The sequence below is a fragment of the Delphinus delphis genome, chromosome 4 (assembly GCF_949987515.2).
Source record: "Delphinus delphis chromosome 4, mDelDel1.2, whole genome shotgun sequence".
Taxonomy (NCBI): domain Eukaryota; kingdom Metazoa; phylum Chordata; class Mammalia; order Artiodactyla; family Delphinidae; genus Delphinus; species Delphinus delphis.
The window spans coordinates 63753143-63770838 of NC_082686.1; positions in this window are offsets into that span (position 1 = coordinate 63753143).

Consider the following 17696-nt stretch of genomic DNA (forward strand, 5'->3'; position numbering starts at 1 on the left):
ATCCATTACTTTAGAGTTATACTTCTCCAAAGGAAGAAATACACTTCTAATTGTTTGCTACTGACACTTATTGCCCAGCACAGATGAAAAGAACCCACATTTTGGTCCTGACGTATGTGACTGCTTGTACATGAGGATGGCCTTCTCCTCAACTCATTTGAAGACCCAGGGATGAATAAATGCTCAGCCTTTCATTGCCCAAGGTGTATTACCTCCAAATGCCATAAAAATCGGTAATTCCTATAAACGAAATAGAAGGAAAAGTAGAAAACGGAAGTGTCCCAACTCATTAAATTGGAGAACAGTGCTCTCTTCAATGTATATGGCGACAAATCGGGCTCTAGAAGCTCCTTACCCTACCAAGTTTATCAGACATAATCTTATACATGGTGGTTAATTAGAGTCAAACTGTTGAAATAGTAAGACATTACTGGTACCATGCTTCAGATTCATATTTGTAGAAACATGATTTTGTGGAAACTGAATGGGGAATATTATTCTGATGGGAAAATGTATTCCAAGTTCCAAACTGCCTTCCAAATTAATTTGTGCTGTGAAACGGATCTGCAAATTAGAAGCTTACAAGGACAGAATGTGTCTTAGTTTTTCCTCCTATTAAGAGAAGATAGAAAATACTTTACACATAACAAGGGTTCAGTGTGTACCTACTCTGTGTTCTGTACAAGTGTCTGCGGGGAGTAAATAACACAAGCTGATATAATTCCTCTCCTGAAAAATTACAACTTGAGAAAACAGTATACACATATTTAACATAATGAGAAGATAATACAATGTTGCACATAATTAAATGCTAACAAAATCATTGTCCATTCCTAACAGAACTCCACTGAAATCACACTAACCTGATGTTATTAGCAAGTGGTTAAATATGCCAAGCTCAAAATACCTTTTACAGTCAACTCACGTCTTTACAAGCTTGGCCAATTTCACTCTGTCTGATTCTCCATGGCTGCCCATACAATTGCACTACCGGGACTAGAAAATGCCCCAGGTGACTGAAAGAAACACTCTCTGCATCCCTAGGTATTATTTCCCCACGTTGCTAAATAGGCCTAGCTAAATTTAACCACTTAGGATGAGTTGGCAGAAGTGCAGAGAGAAGCACTTCAAGCGCAGAGAGAAGTTTCAAGCAAAGCTGAGGATGCTTTGGAAAAAGAAGAGTCCTTCTCAAGGCATTGTGAGGACAGGGAAGCAGCTGGCCAACGGTACTTCTTGGGAAGCAGGGACAGACCTATTGTGTCCAACCCCCAGGTGTTCTCCTCTATCTTTCCGAGCACAAAAGGGAGTGATTTTATGCTCTCTTCCCTTCTCTGTTCTGAAAGGTTCCTGTTGAATGGTGCCCCCTGGAGCCGGGGAAGGGGGCAGTGCAGCAGGTGCTCTTCACTCAGAAGGACAGGTCAAGTTCAGGGTTTGTTCTGAATTTTGATGTTAGTTTTCCTCTTCATAACAAACACTGACCTGTTTTCCATGACAATGTGCCCTGTGGATCATTCTGTCAACAGTGATAATGTATGACAGCAAGCCAACAGCACCACTGCAAGGACAGCACAGCCTTGTTGTCAGTCACATTAAGGAGCACCTGATGGGAATCTGGAAAGCAGTCTGGGCATATAGAAAAGAGTCTCTACCTTAAAAAGATAACTTAACCTTATTTTCAAAGAGAAGAACCTCTGCCTTCTCAACCAATAATCAAAACAATGAAGACTCTGAAAATAGCACCAAAGGAAAGGAGGTCCATGACACAGAAACAACCTCAGCTACTATTTTTACTTGAAGCTTGGTGATTGAGCAGTCTTTTCTTATACATTATTTAAGGGCATTCTTTTCTCTGTAAGTTTGTCAAGTGCAATATTGACTCATCATAAATTCTTTTCAAGTCTTCCTGACTCTCTTAAAAATTTCTCAGTTTACTAAAGCAAAACAGAGGAGTGAGACTTTGAGATGATTCATGTCCATTTCTGTTCTGGGAGCTAAGCATTCTCAAACTGCATGTCGGCTTCCTAATTTTCCGCAGAGCTAAAATATTCCCTGACTATATCCAACTACTTCTGCTACCAACTCCTCTTGTTTGGCCTGTTCCACATGACCATAATTGCAAACTACAGGGCTAAGGTGCCTCACTGATCACTTAGATGAACTATAATTTCTTATCCTAAGCAAGAGTCCATCAAACTAGGTTAGGGATGGTAAATAAGTTTGAATTAGCATGCCAATAGGTGGTGATTGCCTAGAGAGATGAGTTGAGAAGGATTCAGAGGCCAAGTCCCAATGCAGAGGAAATAGGTACTAGTAGTAGTACCGGTGGACAAGGGAATTGCACTGGATTCCCACTGAGTCTCCTCAACACCAAGATAACCAGTTTTATTTAAACAAATAAAACAAGAAACTTGATCAAAAACTTATTTGGAATTATGAATATGAAAAAGACTTTAATACTAATTTTTTTTTTCATTTAGCAGTATTGATGTTGTAGAGACTTGGCAAATATCTGAGTGAGGGTAGATCTTGCTTAGACAACAGAAGTCAGAAACAGAGCAGACACATTTCTCAGATCATTCTATTCACTCGAAAACTAAGTAAAGATCTTAGTGAAACAATATGGATCTTCAATTCAGCTTACTAAAAATTAATATAACAGGGAAAAACAAATATAAAAAAACTTTTGGCAGGTATCTGAAGTATTAAATATGAATTCACAATTTAAAAGGATATTTATACACACACACACTAAGTTCTGTTCATTGAAAGTTTCTGGAAGCAATGGCTTCCAGGCAGCAGTGAACACATCTGGCATCCATATCTTCATTTCTAAATACCGTTCATCAATAGAAGGAAACATGGCTCCTTGGATAAATGACTGATTCCAGATCAGGATTAGGGAAAGTGCAACATAAACCCAGAATCTTGTGCTGGAAAGCGAGAAAGTTCTCAGAGCTCAACAGAGACGCATGGAAAAGACATAGGAGCCAGTTTTAAGAGGTTCTCAGCTGTTCAAACCATTTGGTCATCAAAAAGAATAATGGCCATAATGGATTATATGACACTAATTAGTGTCCATTTTGCTACTACAGATAGAGAGAGAACATAAAATTAACACACATAAAATATATGCTATACTTAGAGGTGACTTTTACACCAATTTCATGCTCTGAAAATTTATATTTGAATGGAAAACATCAAACAGTTATCCTACTTTTATAGTAAGGGGCAGAGTTCATCCCTATCATGTTGAGGGAAAAACATAATTAGAAAAATGCCAGAGATCAATGTAGAAGAAATGATAAAATGAGAAAACTACCACTTAGCAACCATGAATGAAATAACTGATTCAGAAAGCCAGAATGATCAATGAGTATACAAACCACTAGGTCAGGGCTTCCCTGGTGGCGCAGTGGTTGGGAGTCCGCCTGCCAATGCAGAGGACACGGGCTCGTGCCCCGGTCCGGGAGGATCCCACATGCCACAGAGCGGCGGGGCCCGTGAGCCATGGCTGCTGAGCCTGCGCGTCTGGAGCCTGTGCTCCGCAACAGGAGAGGCCACAAGAGTGAGAGGCCCACGTACCGCAAAGAAAAACAAACAAACAAACAAAACACTAGGTTAAAATTTGATAATGCTAAGGCATCACCCCAAAGTTTGCTTGCTAATATTGAAGGGGGAATATATAAGAAGAGATCTCCTAGACATCACCTCAACCAACTGAACAAATTTAGTGTCACTAAAATTAGGACAATCTGACATCATCTATTTCTTATATGTATATGTAATATGAAGTACTCAGCATTATTTATAAAGTAGTCTTGCCAAATATGTTTTATATGAGTTTGATTAAGCTTTAATATTAAGTTTGATACAAGCTTTGATTTATAGGAAGTACAGAGGATAAAGGGACAAGTTAAAAATCACCACCAGAAAACAGACAAATGAACAATGTGGTACATGTCACAACAAAATTGATCTACTTTCCTAAAAAAATAATGTCAGGAAAGAAGATAAAAACAAATTTGGAGCTCTTTCGTAGATTAAAAGAAACAAAACAAATCAAAGATCAGAAAGTTGCTCGGCTATTAGTTGAAAGAATTCATAAAAAATATTGACAATTGGGAGAATGAATAAATATACAATACAGATGTTATAAAGAATAACTATTTCTTTTCGTAGGTGTGATAATAGTATTTTAGATATATATGAATCTGCCATTATTGAGAGATGTCTAGTAAGTATTTAGTGGTATCTATCTATTTGGAAAAGCAACATTAGTGGTAATTGTGTCCAAATGTTAGCAACTTCTAAATTTTCATGGTGAGTACACAGGTGATCATTATTCCATTCTCTCAACTATTCTGTATTTGGGGAAAACTAAAAAGTTAAAAAAAAAATCAATGTTAGCTTCCTAAAGTGGATAAAAAGCCTGAAGCACAAAGAAAAATGGTTAGACTCACAGAGGCCTTTTATCTTCTCAGCAGAACACAGAGCCCCACATACGGCACTAGGCTTCTTTCGCATTCTCGACTCCTTGATGATTTCTTCCATCTATATGCTAGTGATAAAATATTAGGGGCTTTGATTCTTGACTCATTAAATACAGCATATTCTCACTTCACTGTGACCTGTGCTAGGGCCAGTTTAAGGAGCAATTTGTCATCAGATCATTAATACAGCAACTGGCTAAGAAGGTGAAGATATTCATCTAAAATTAATTTCTTGACCTTTTCCACGAGGACGTAGAAGGGAATATTTTAGCGTTTGTAACTGGGAGAGCAGCTCCACTTATACCCTGTGTTTCCCAAATGTGGTAATTAGAGAAACAGAGCCAAGAAGTAGGGACGCAGGGGGCAATCAATGTTTCAGAAACCCTGTTGTTGAGAGAATGCCTCAGGCTACCTGCGAAGGGTCAGTTTGGAGAGAAGCAAAGGAGGTTACTCACCAACAGCTAACCTAACGTATGGCTTTAGCCAACTCTACGAGGCTAGAGAAAGGACAGGCAGAAATAAAATCCAATGGAAACAGGCTGTGGCTGCAAAACAACTCAAAAGACTCAAGCTGCTGTAGGGGCCACTGTCAAATGATTCAACCTTAATCCAGCACAGCCAAGAGCTATCTAATAAATAAGACAATGCTTTACTTTCATCATAGTCAAAGACAAATATGAATACAAAGCCAAACATTTAGCAAATGCCAGTAAACTCTGAGTCAGGAACACAAATCCTCAGTTTCATGAGTAACCTTTACGGGGAACTCAGCGATGCCATTTCCAAGGTGAAATAGATATAATAAGAAATCATCTGATCCTCAGAGAAACACATTTAAAAATGAAAACCAACACTTATCTGCTCTCCCCTCTCATCTCTTTGTAATCTCCAAGTTGTAGAGAGCTCTGGGAGTACATATAGGGGCCAATGAAGATACACAATAATTTCTTCTTTTTATTTATCTCGTTGTTCCTAAACCTTAACCTTTTCAATGATTGCTAATATGGAATGAAATTCTGGTTTCACAACATCTTTGCCACATAGTCAAAGATGCACCCTTTGAGAGGGGACAAGAAGTCACAAAGTGGTGATGTGAATAATCTAAAAAAATTTTTTGAAGGGTGCCATGGCCTTGTCATCACTCTGTACTATTGCAGATTGAATTTTAGAACAAACACTGACTACCAGATATTGGCTGGTCACCAGGCAACATATAATCTATAAAAAGTAAACATGCATGAATATGACCTAGTATACAGTAACTGTTCTATAAGTGTTAAATTAAATTCACTTAAATTTAACCTGAATTGGAGAAGGGAGCAGGCCAATGGGTCTCTGCTAATTCATGAGATAAAGGAGCTAGGGCTTGGTTTTAACGATGCAATATTCTCTACCATCATTATCATAGTACCTGACTCATTAGTTTGTTGTGAGAAATAACAAGCATAAGTCAACATAGTTCATTTAGTTCACATGAATTATGCCTACTAATTATCACAATAAACAAATAAGTATTATTTTTTCCATTGTGATTATGAGAAAACTGAATTTTAGAAAAGACAGGTTAAGCAACTTGCTCAAGGTTATAGAAGCACGAAGCGATAGAAGTATCAATAGGATTTAAATCCAGATCTCTATGAATTCAAATTTAGGTCTAAAGTTCTCCATTTCTCAAAAACTATTTCCCCAGAGGTATCATACAGTGCCTTAAATTCCCACCATGATGAAAGGACACTACAATATCATCTACAATTAGCTTAGTTCACCAGCCATGGATACCCTGCTGGGAGCAGCTATGTGAAGAAGGTAAGTGTTGATCCTGAGTGGAAATTTCAGAATGATCTCAACGTTCATAAGGATGGAAAGATTAGGAAGATTTTTGCAGAAGGAGGTCTTGGAGGTTTTAGGATAGACTACTGGGTGAGGGGACAAGTGGTAATGATGAGGATGGAAATTCAGGAAATTGATGGTAAGAACACAACGTACTCTGAAGATCGTGCTTAAATTGTTGCTCACTTCTTTATTTTCTACCCTGAACCCTGATGAGACTCATGGATCACCAATCAGATCACAGAGATTGTCCCTAAATTTTGTCTTTTTATAATGTAAAAGTTGGCCAAACTCATTTAAAATTTTAGAAAATGCAGCATTTAAAAAACATGAAAAAAATTATCTGCCAAAATATGACAACTGTTAACATTTTTATCTATTTCCTTCCAGCTTTTTTTTTCTCCCTATGCCTATAATTTGGGACTTTTAAAAAACAGTTAAGATGATAAAACTTGCACACATTTGAATCTTGTTTTATGTTATATTATAAGCATTTCCCACGTTACTTCTCCATAGGATTTCACAGTCTGAGATCACAGCCAAGTTGTTTCCCCCTCCCAGACATAAGTTGCTTCTCTCTCTTTTACTCATTCTCTGTTGCCCTCTCCCCCACCCCAGTCCTGCCAAAGCAGCAGTTAAAACATTGTAAATTATTGGAAGGGGGTGGAACCATCATCACAAGGGACCTAGGACCTGGACCACGATCTCACAAACCATGGCTCTCTTGTGCAAGAGGTCACCTTGGACTGACTGCCCATTTGTCTTTACCTTCCTCTTCTAAAGGCTTAAAAGGTAATGAACCAAAAGGAAGAATAACATAAAATGAAACTTTCTGAGGTCATGCTGCTGACCTACTGCATGTAGCTCCCTCTAGGGAGGGGGTACATTATCCATTCTACTCAACTCACTTGGGATATCTGGGCCATGATCCCCTGGAATGTGAACAGGGAATGTTCCAAATGTTATGGCTCAATCATTATTCAATCTTTGCAATAGGAATGGATTATAAATCGTTGTTTTTTTTTTTTTTTTTTTTTTTTTTGCGGTACGCGGGCCTCTCACTGTTGTGGCCTCTCCTGTTGCGGAGAACAGGCTCCGGACGCGCAGGCTCAGCGGCCATGGCTCATGGGCCCAGCCGCTCCGCGGCATGTGGGATCTTCCCGGACTGGGGCACGAACCCATGTCCCCTGCATTGGCAGGCGGACTCTCAACCACTGCGCCACCAGGGAAGCCCTATAAATCCATTTTTATATTAGTGCTGTATTGCAAAAGTCACTTCCAATGATCTATTTACTAATTCACTCTGTGATTCTCATCACAGGTGAATACTGAACACACACACAGGCACAAAACAGTAAGAAGAACTCTGTTGCCTCTGACACTGAAAAGGGTGATTTTTAGTACTGAAAAAGAGGCAAATTTCATAGGTTAAAATAATAGATTTATCTCAGATTTACTATTGGTCTTGCAACAGAAACCAACATTGTTAACATGCTTTGTTGTCACTGTTTGTTTTCGGTTTTATTTTTGTTTTTGCTTTTTGGTGATGACAGGGAAAAAAAAAACAGTACAAATAAAGTATTTAGGTTTCACTATTGGCTCTTTAGAATATATGAGAGAGACCCTTAACTGTTCAAATTACACAAAGAGATGACAGAAGAAATAACCAGAGTTTTCTGTGAATTAAGATTTGAAAGTTCATCCCCATTAACATGAATGGAGAAGAGCATATCACTATAGGCAAATGCATTATATGAACATGGAGATTCACAAAGTAGATGGCTTAGAAATGCTACTCATTCTGTGAAGATCTTTTTTTAAAAAAAAAGAGAATCATTTTTTTAAATGATTATTTAAAATAAGTATCATTCTCCACTGAAAAATGTAAATATATGAAAATGGACAGTATGAATTTTAAGAATATGTCTATAAGAAAAAGCATACACCTGTAGTCTATGTAATGTTATTGCCAGTATACATTTCTAGAAATCTGTCCATATGACGCAGTTCCTATACTGTAAACAACCTTAATTTTACCTCTTCATTCAAGATTATGCCTATAAATTCCATGTTATAACATTACTGGCCAACACTTGGTCCATACCACGCAGGCTTACGCAAGAATGCCATCTTCTCGTGGTCATCAGTGCCCAGGTACATACTCTAGAGACCCCTGAATAGCTATTGGTTCAGCTTCTGTTGGCAGCTTACTTCTAAGATCCATTAGTACCTACAATAAATCAATAATCTCAGGGCCAACCACCAACCCGGTGGATGTCAACTTTTGTGTTTGAAAGTGGTGGTGTGTGATGGTGAAGGAGGAAAGGAGAGACATATCAAAATCAGCTAGAAACATCTAAAAATATCCTTAGGCCCTGCTCTCCTGCTTTGATAGACAGGTAAGGTGGAAGGGGTCATGAATAAATTTATATTTATCAATACATTGTTAAAATCTCCAGAGAGAATTATGATTAATTCCCTAACAGTAAGTACCACTGCCTTAACCATCAAATAAAATGCATCTGAATAAGTCTTTGGTAATTGAGTTTAAGATATAGCTCCTGCATTACCAACTCTGAGTCTGATGAGTTGTGAAACCTTGGTCATGTATCTTAATTGCTCTATGTCTTAGTTTCTCATCTGTAAAATAAAAGTGTTTTTTACTTACAGGTTGTTTCCAAGATTAAATGTGGGTATAGTTAGAACAATACCTAACACACAGTTTGCACCCAGTGAATTTTATTTTCATAAAATTGTTATTATGCCGTGAAAAAGAAGGGCAAAGATTCCTTTCAAAATCTTCCATCTCTCAAATATAAATCTTTAGTTCAAATCTCTCTAATGAGCTCGAGATCCAAAATCCTCCCAACTACCCATTGGTCTTGGATGTCCCAATGGCACCATAAACTGAACTTAATCTCTGCTCTTAATTACAATAGTTACTCTTCCCACTCTTAAAGGGCCCCAGTAGTTTTCTAGTTACCCAAGCCAGAGACCTGAGGACCTTCTGAACACTTCCTCCTCCCTCTCCAAATTAAAATATTTAATGTTACCACATTTTCTTGATTCTGGCTCCTAAATATCTCTTGAATATATGTCCTCTCCAATTTTTATGCTACCACAGTGTTAGGCTACCACATTTCTCACTTGAATAATACTTCTCTGTTTAACCAGTATTTGTCAGGGACCAGGGGATAGGGTAGGAGTTGACTACAAAGGCACAGCAAGAGGAACTGCGGTGGGGGAATGTTGGAAATGATCTGTACCTTGATCGTGGGTGTAACTACCATGACTATGCATTTTTCAAACTGTAAAACAGAAAGAATGAATTTTACTTTAGGTAAAGTTTAAAAAGTAGAAAACAACAAAACGCACACAAACCACCCCACAAATTCTCTCCCGTTACTTCCCAATGCCTTTGTAATACAAAGAAACATCTGAGTGTGGCCTACAGAGCCCCTCAGCATCTGGTCTCTGACCACTTCTCTAGGTACATCTCCCACCTGTCTCCTCCTAGCTCTCTCCACACTAGCTGCATTGGTCTTTGTTCCATCCCCTCAAAGTACTGTTCTTCTCATCCTAGAACCATTGTGTCTGTACACAATGTTCTTCTCTGGTTCCTTCCACCTTTTGGCAAGTTAACTACTATAACATCCATTAGATTTCAGTTCAAATATCACATTCTCAAAGATAGCACGCCAAGAACTCTTAAGAAACTCAAGGTATAGAGAACTGATCTTTGTGCCAATGAAAATTAAAATCACCACCACCACCACCTTAGTGGAGGTGTTACAGAAAGGATGGATTAGCTATTGTATGGATTATGTACCAATATGCAACACTGTTAGAACTTTTGTGGTACTTTCTGTCAGTTCTAAGGGCACCCTGCATTTATCTTCATAGCGTTTATCACAGTGTCAAATCACATTGTTCATCTGTGTGATTCTTTTTTTTTTTTTATAGCAAGTCTCCACCACTAGATTGCAAGCTTCAGAGATCATAGCTATGGCTTCCGGGAAGATGGTGGAAGAGTAAGACGCAGAGATCACCTTCCTCCCCACAAATACACCAGAAATACATCTACACGTGGAACAACTCCTACAGAACACCTACTGAATGCTGGCAGAAGACCTCAGACCTCCCAAAAGGCAAGAAACCCTCACGTACCTGGGTAGGGCAAAAGGAAAAAGAATAAACAGAGACAAAAGGATAGGGACGGAACCTGCACCAGTGGGAGGGAGCTGTGAAGGAGAAAAGGTTTCCACACATTAGGAAGCCCCTTCGCAGGCAGAGACTGCGGGTGGCGGAGAGGGAAGACTTCGGAGCCGCGGAGGAGGGCACAGCGGCAGGGGTGCGGAGGGCAAAGAGGAGAGATTCCCGCACAGAAGATCAGGGCCGACCGGCACTCACCAGCACGAGAAGCTTGTCTGCTCACCCACAGGGGTGGACGGGGCTGGGAGCTGAGGCTCGGGCTTCCGTCTGAGCACTGGGAGAGGACTGGGGTTGGCGGCGTGAACACAGCCTGCAGGGGGTTAGTGCGCCACGGCTAGCCGGGAGGGAGTCCAGGGAAAAGTCTGGACCTGTCGAAGAGGCAAAAGACTTTTTCTTCCCTCTTTGTTTCCTGGTGCGCGAGGAGAGGGGATTAAGAGCGCTGCTTAAAGGAGCTCCAGAGATGGGTGCGAGTCTCGGCTAAAAGCGCGGACCCCAGAGACGGGGGCATGAGAAGCTAAGGCTGCTGCTGCCGCCACCAAGAAGCCTGTCTGCGAGCACAGGTCACTATCCACACCCCTCTTCCGGGGAGCCTGTGCAGCCCGCCACTGCCAGGATCCCGGGATACAGGGACAACTCCCCTGGAAGAACGCACGGCGCGCCTCAGGCTGGTGCAACATCATGCTGGCCTCTGCCGCCGCAGGCCCGCCCCGCACTCCGTGCCCCTCCCCCCAGCCTGAGTGAGCCAGAACCCCTGAATCAGTGGCTCCTTTAACCCCGTCCTGTCCGAGCGAAGAACAGACGCCCTCCGGCGACCTACACGCAGAGGCAGGGCCAAATCCAAAGCTGAGCCCCTGGGAGCTGTGAGAACAAAGAAGAGAAAGGGAAATCTCTCCCAGCAGCCTCAGAAGCAGCGGATTAAAGCTCCACAATCAACTTGATGTACCCTGCATCTGTGGAATACCTAAATAGACAACGAATCATCCCAAATTACGGAGGTGGACTTTGAGAGCAAGATTTATGATTTTTTCCCCTTTCCCTCTTTTTATGAGCATGTATGTGTATGCTTCTGTGTGAGATTTTGTCTGTATAGCTTTGCTTCCACCGTTTGTCCTAGGGTTCTAACTGTCCTGTTTTTTTGTTTTTTTAAATTTTTTTCTTAATTATTTTTTATTTTAATAACGTTATTTTATTTTATCTTACTTTATTTTAGTTTACTTTATCTTCTTTCGTTCTTTTTTTCTTCCCTCCTTCCTTCCTTCCTTCCTTCCCCCCTCCCTCTTTTCTTTCTTTCGTTCTTTCTACATCTACTAATTCTTTCTTTCTACTTTTTCTCCCTTTTATTCTGAGCCGTGTGGATGAAAGGCTCTTGGTGCTGCAGCCAGGAGTCAGTGCTGTGCCTCTGAGGTGGGAGAGCCAACTTCAGGACACTGGTCCACAAGAGACCTCCCAGCTCCACGTAACATCAAACGGCAAAAATCTCCCAGAGATCTCCATCTCAACACCAGCACCCAGCTTCACTCAACGACCAGCAAGCTACAGTGCTCTGCCAAACAACTAGCAAGACAGGAACACAACCCCACCCATTAGCAGAGAGGCTGCCTAAAATCATAATAAGTCCACAGACACCCCAAAACACACCACCAGACGTGGACCTGCCCACCAGAAAGACAAGATCCAGCCTCATCCACCAGAACACAGGCACTAGTCCCCTCCACCAGGAAGTCTACACAACCCACTGAACCAACCTTACCCACTGGGGTAAAAAACAAAAACAACGGGAACTACGAACCTGCAGCATGCAAAATGGAGACCCCAAACACAATAAGCAAAATGAGAAGACAGAAAAACACACAGTAGATGAAGGAGCAAGATAAAAACCCACCAGACTTAACAAATGAAGAGGAAATAGGCAGTCTACCTGAAAAAGAATTCAGAATAATGATAGTAAAGATGATCCAGAATCTTGGAAATAGAATAGACAAAATGCAAGAAACATTTAACAAGGACCTAGAAGAACTAAAGGTGAAAGAAAAAATGATGAACAACACAATAAATGACATTAAAAATACTCTAGATGGGATCAATAGCAGAATAACTGAGGCAGAAGAATGGATAAGTGACCTGGAAAATAAAATAGTGGAAATAACTACTGCAGAGCAGAATAAAGAAAAAAGAATGAAAAGAACTGAGGACAGTCTCAGAGACCTCTGGGACAACATTAAACGAACCAACATTCGAATTATAGGGGTTCCAGAAGAAGAGGAGAAAAAGAAAGGGACTGAGAAAATATCTGAAGAGATTATAGTTGAAAAATTCCCTAATATGGGAAAGGAAATAGTTAATCAAGTCCAGGAATCACAGAGAGTGCCATACAGGATAAATCCAAGGAGAAATACGCCAAGACACATATTAATCAAAATGTCAAAAATTAAATACAAAGAAAACATTAAAAGCAGCAAGGGAAAACAACAAAAAACACACAAGGGAATCTCCGTAAGGTTAACAGCTGATCTTTCAGCAGAAACTCTGCAAGCCAGAAGGGAGTGCCAGGACATATTTAAAGTGATGAAGGAGAAAAACCTGCAACCAAGATTACTCTACCCAGCAAGCATCTCATTCAGATTTGATGGAGAAATTAAAACCTTTACAGACAAGCAAAAGCTGAGAGAGGCAGCACCACCAAACCAGGTTTACAACAACTGCTAAAGGAACTTCTCTAGGCAAGAAACACAAGAGAAGGAAAAGACCTACAATAACGAACCCAAAACAACTAAGAAAATGGGAATAGGAATATACATATCGATAATTACCTTAAATGTAAATGGACTAAATGCTCCCAGCAAAAGACACATATTGGCTGAATGGATACAAAACCAAGACCCATATATTTGCTGTCTTCAAGAGACCCTCTTCAGACCTAGAGACACATACAGACTGAAAGTAAGGGGATGGAAAAAGATATTTCATGCAAATGGAAACCAACAGAAAGCTGGAGTAGCAACTCTCATATCAGACAAAATAGACTTTAAAATAAAGAATATTACAAGAGACAAAGAAGGACACTACATAATGATGAAGGGATAAATCAAAGAAGTAGATATAACAATTGTAAATATTTATGCACCCAACATAGGAGCACCTCAATATATAAGGCAAATACTAACAGCCATAAAAGGGGAAATCGACAGTAACACAATCATAGTAGGGGACTTCAACACCCCACTTTCACCAATGGACAGATCATCCAAAATGAAAATAAATAAGGAAACACAAGCTTTAAATGATACATTAAACAAGATGGACTTAATTGATATTTATAGGACATTCCATCCAAAAACAACAGAATACACATTCTTCTCAAGTGCTCATGGAACATTCTCCAGGATAGATCATATCTTGGGTCAGAAATCAAGCCTTGGTAAATTTAAGAAAATTGAAATTATATCAAGTATCCTTTCTGACCATAACGCTATGAGACTAGATATCAATTACAGGAAAAGATCTGTAAAATATACAAACACATGGAGGCTAAACAATACACTACTTAATAACTAAGAGATCACTGAAGAAATCAAAGAGGAAATCAAAAAATACCGAGAAACAAATGACAATGCAGACACGACGATCCAAAATCTATGGGATGCAGCAAAAGCAGTTCTAAGAGGGAAGTTTATAGCAATACAATCCGACCTTAAGAAACAGGAAACATCTTGAATAAACAATCTAACCTTGTACCTAAAGCAATTAGAGAAAGAAGAACAAAAATCCCCAGTTAGCAGAAGGAAAAAAATCATAAAGATCAGATCAGAAATAAATGAAAAAGAACTGAAGGAAACGATAGCAAAGATCCATAAAACTAAAAGCTGGTTCTCTGAGAAGATAAACAAAATTGATAAACCATTAGCCAGACTCATCAAGAAAAAAAGGGAGAAGACTCAAATTAATAGAATTAGAAATGAAAAAGGAGAAGTAACAACTGACACTGCAGAAATACAGAAGATCATGAGAGATTACTACAAGCAACTCTATGGCAATAAAATGGACAACCTGGAAGAAATGGACAAATTCTTAGACATGCACAACCTGCCAAGACTGAATCAGGAAGAAATAGAAAATATGAACAGACCAATCACAAACACTGAAATTGAAACTGTGATTAAAAATCTGCCAACAAACAAAAGCCCAGGACCAGATGGCTTCACAGGTGAATTCTATCAAACATTTAGAGAAGAGCTAACACCTATCCTTCTCAAACTCTTCCAAAATACAGCAGAGGGAGGAACACTCCCAAACTCATTCTACGAGGCCACCATCACCCTGATACCAAAACTGGACAAGGATGTCAAAGAAAGAAAACTACAGGCCAATATCACTGATGACCATAGATGCAAAAATTCTCAACAAAATACTAGCAAACAGAATCCAACAGCACATTAAAAGGATCATACACCATGATCAAGTGGGGTTTATCCCAGGAATTCAAGGATTCTTCAATATACGCAAATCAATCAATGTGAAACACCATATTAAAAAATTGAAGGAGAAAAACCATATGATCATCTCAATAGATGCAGAGAAAGCTTTCGACAAAATTCAACACCCATTTATGATAAAGACCCTGCAGAAAGTAGGCATAGAGGGAACTTTCCTCAACATAATAAAGGCCATATATGACAAACCCACAGCCAACGTCGTCCTCAATGGTGAAAAACTGAAAGCATTTCCACTAAGATCAGGAACAAGACAAGGTTGCCCACTCTCACCACTCTTATTCAACATAGTTTTGGAAGTTTTAGCCACAGCAATCAGAGAAGAAAAGGAAATAAAAGGAATCCAAATTGGAAAAGAAGAAGTAAATCTGTCACTGTTTGCAGATGACATACTATACATAGAGCATCCTAAAGATGATACCACAAAACTATTAGAGCTAATCAATGAATTTGGTAAAGTGGCAGGATACAAAATTAATGCACAGAAATCTCTGGCATTCCTATATACTAATGATGAAAAATCTGAAAGTGAAATCAAGAAAACATTCCCATTTACCATTGCAACAAAAAGAATAAAATATCTAGGAATAAACCTACCTAGGGAGACAAAAGACCTGTATGCAGAAAATTATAAGACACTGATGAAAGAAATTAAAGATGATACCAACAGATGGAGAGATATACCATGTTCTTGGATTGGAAGAATCAACATTGTGAAAATGACTCTACTACCCAAAGCAATCTACAGATTCAATGCAATCCCTATCAAACTACCACTGGCATTTTTCACAGAACTAAAACAAAAAATTTCACAATTTGTATGGAAACACAAAAGACCCCGAATAGCCAAAGCAATCTTGAGAAAGAAAAACGGAGCTGGAGGAATCAGGCTCCCTGACTTCATACTATACTACGAAGCTATAGTAATCAAGACAGTATGGTTCTGGCACAAAAACAGGAAGATAGATCAATGGAACAGGATAGAAAGCCCAGAGATAAACCCATGCACCTATGGTTAACTAATCTATGACAAAGGAGGCAGGAATGTACAGTGGAGAAAGGACAGCCTTTTCAATAAGTGGTGCTGGGAAAACTGGACAGGTACATGTAATAGTATGAGATTAGATCACTCCCTAACACCATACACAAAAATAAGCTCAAAATGGATTAAAGACCTAAATGTAAGGCCAGAAACTATCAAACTCTTAGAGGAAAACATAGGCACAACACTCTATGACATAAATCACAGCAAGATCCTTTTTGACCCACCTCGTAGAGAAATGGAAGTAAAAACAAAAATAAACAAATGGGACCTAATGAAACTTCAAAGCCTTTGCACAGCAAAGGAAATCATAAACAAGACCAAAAGACAACCCTCAGAATGGGAGAAAATATTTGCAAATGAAGCAACTGACAAAGATTAATCTCCAAAATTTATCAGCAGCTCATGCAGGTCAATAACAAAAAAACAAACAACCCAATCCAAAAATGGGCAGAAGACCTAAATAGGTATTTCTCCAAAGAAGATATACAGACTGCCAACAAACACATGAAAGACTGCTCAACATCATTAATCATTAGAGAAATGCAAATCAAAACTCCAATGGGGTATCATCTCACACCAGTCAGAATGGCCATCATCAAAAAATCTAGAAACAATAAATGCTGGAGAGGGTGTGGAGAAAAGGGAACCCTCTCGCACTGTTGGTGGGACTGTAAATTGATACAGCCACTGTGGAGAACAGTATGGAGGTTCCTTAAAAAACTACAAATAGAACTACCATATGACCCAGCAATCCCACTACTGGGCACATACCCTGAGAAAACCATAATTCAAAAAGAGTCATGTACCAAAATGTTCATTGCAGCTCTATTTACAATAGCCTGGAGATGGAAACAACCTAAGTGTCCATCATCGGATGAATGGATAAAGAAGATGTGGCACATATGTACAATGGAATATTACTCAGCCATAAAAAGAAACGAAATTGAGCTATTTGTAATGAGGTGGATAGACCTAGATTCTGTCATACAGAGTGAAGTAAGTCAGAAAGAGAAAGACAAATACCGTATGCTAACACATATATATGGAATTTAAGGAAAAAAATGTCATGAAGAACCTAGGGGTTAGACAGGAATAAAGACACAGACCTACTAGAGAATGGACTTGAGGATATGGGGAGGGGGAAGGGTAAGCTGTGACAAAGCGAGAGAGCGGCAGGGACTTATATACACTACCAAACGTAAGGTAGATAGCTAGTGGGAAGGAGTTGCATAGCACAGGGAGATCAGCTCAGTGCTTTGTGACTGCCTGGAGGGGTGGAATAGGAAGGGAGACGCAAGAGGGAAGAGATATGGGAACATATGTATATGTATAACTGATTCACTATTATAAAGCAGAAACTAACATACCATTGTAAAGCAATTATACTCTAATACTCTATATAAGTATATAATACTCTAATAAAGATGTTAAAAAAATAGCTATTAAAAAAAACCCGAAATCATCGCTATCATCCCACCATTACATTCTCACAGTTTCTAGCACAGAGATTTACCAAATACATAATGAACAATGGAATGAATGAATGGTGGGTGATATTTTCAAAAAGCAGTGCAAAGCCAATACTATTCAATGACTTCCCTCAGACTCTTTCACTTTCTCAATATGAAT